This window comes from Coffea eugenioides, chromosome 4 (assembly GCF_003713205.1).
Source record: "Coffea eugenioides isolate CCC68of chromosome 4, Ceug_1.0, whole genome shotgun sequence".
Taxonomy (NCBI): Eukaryota; Viridiplantae; Streptophyta; class Magnoliopsida; order Gentianales; family Rubiaceae; genus Coffea; species Coffea eugenioides.
In genome coordinates, this window is record NC_040038.1 from 28,338,454 (window position 1) to 28,340,638 (window position 2,185).

The window sequence follows — 2,185 nt, forward strand, 5'->3', positions numbered from 1 at the left end:
CCACTCCATTTGGCAAGACCAGCACTGGAGCCATGGTCAGTCTTTTCTTTAATTCCTGAAAACTTGTTTCGCATCGGCCGTTCCAGATAAACTGGCCATGCTTCTTTGTCAAGTCAGTTAAAGGTCCTGCCAATTTGGAAAAATCTTTAATAAACCGTCGGTAGTACCCAGCTAGCCCTAGAAAGCTGCGAATCTCCGTGGGAGTTTCTGGCCTTTTCCAATTTGTCACGGCCTCAACCTTCGCTGGATCCACCGAAATACCTTCGTGGGAGATCACGTGCCCTAGAAACGCTACTCTCTCCAACCAGAACGCGCATTTACTAAACTTGGCATACAGCTGATGTTCCCTCAATGTCTGCAACACCATTCTCAAATGCTTCTCATGCTCCTCGCGTGACTTGGAGTAGACTAAAATGTCGTCAATGAACACCACGACAAATCGGTCCAGGTAGGGTTTAAAAACCCTATGCATTAAGTCCATGAAGGCGGCGGGAGCATTAGTCAGTCCAAAGGGCATAACGGCGAACTCGTAATGCCCGTATCTTGAATTGAAAGCAGTTTTCGGAATGTCCTCCTTCCTAATCAACAACTGGTAGTATCCCTGTCGGAGGTCCAACTTCGAAAAGACCACTGCTCCTTGCAGCTGGTCAAACAACTCGTCGATGTGGGGCAGTGGATACTTGTTCTTGATCGTAACGTTGTTCAACCCCCTATAATCAATACACATCCTCAACGTTCCGTCCTTTTTCTTCACAAATAGGACCGGAGCTCCCCAAGGAGACTCACTCTCGTGAATGAATCCCCCCTCCAAAAGGTCTTGCAGTTGCAACTTAAGCTCCTTAAGTTCTGCAGGCGCCATTCGGTAAGGGGTTTTCGAGATAGGTGCGGTTCCAGGTAACAGATCTATTCGGAATTCTATCTCTCTTTCCGGAGGTAAGGCCACTAACTCATCAGGAAACACATCCGGAAAGTCCCTCACTATGACTACATCTTCTACCTTTAACTTATCCGTAGGGGTATTAATTAGAAAGGCCAAATATCCTTGCGCCCCTCTACTTATCAGTTTCCTAGCTCGAATGCCCGAAATGAGAGCAGATGAGGCTAACCTACCCCTTATATCTAACCTTAAGGTTGCCTCGCCAGGAATGCGAAATTCAACTATTTTCGTTTTACAGTCCAGTTGGGCGTTATATTTGGCTAACCAGTCCATACCTAGAATCACATCGTACCCCTTAATGGATAAGCTAATCAGGTCTCCTAAAAATCTCCTCTCTCCTACCCATACATCGCAATCCTTATAAACCATACTAGTCACCAACCGTTGATTCCCCGTAGGTGTACTAACCTCTAAGGCATATGGTAAGCTAGCAGGTTTTATATCGATGCCACACATGAAATCAGGGTTAACAAACGAATGAGTGGCACCAGGATCAATTAAAACTTTGGCAAAGCGGTGGAAAATAGGGATCGTACCTTCCACTACCTCGGAAGAATCTGGGACCTGATGGGGTTCTAAGGAATAAACCCTAGCTGGCACCTTAGGTTTGGACCCGTCTCCCTTGGCTGGTCCAGTGTTAGTCCTCGGCGGTAGCTGACTCCCCTTTCCATCTTGTTTCAGGACCGGACATGTAGCCAGCTGATGGTCCGCACTTCCACACCGCAGACATTTCCCCAGTTTCCTCCAGCAATTGTCCTCGGTGTGGTTTGTCTTTCCACAGTGCCCACAGGGACCACGAGGTGCCGAAGCCGAGCCACTCTGGGTGTTCCCCCTTTGTCCTCGCCCAGCTTGGCCGCCCCTGAACGGAGTCCCTCTGCCTGATCCCGATTGTCGACCACCTCCTGATCCTCGTCCAAACTTCGAGGGAGTACTCTTCTCTCTTTGTCCAGATGTACTCCCAGGAAAACCACGCTTCTTGGCCTGGAAGTTTCGGACCTGAAGCCGTGCACTCTCGACCCGTTGGGCTTTTTCCATTGCCTCGCTAAAAGTAGTGATTTGAGCCGCTGCGAGATCTTTCTGGATCTCCACGTTCAAGCCCTGAATAAAGCGCCTCACGCGTCGTTGTTCGGTCATAATTAGTTCAGGCGCGAATTTGGACAGGCGGGTAAACTGGGTCTCGTACTCCGCCACAGTCTGAGCCCCTTGCCGGAGCCGGATAAACTCGTCCTCCTTCCTTTCCTGGACTAG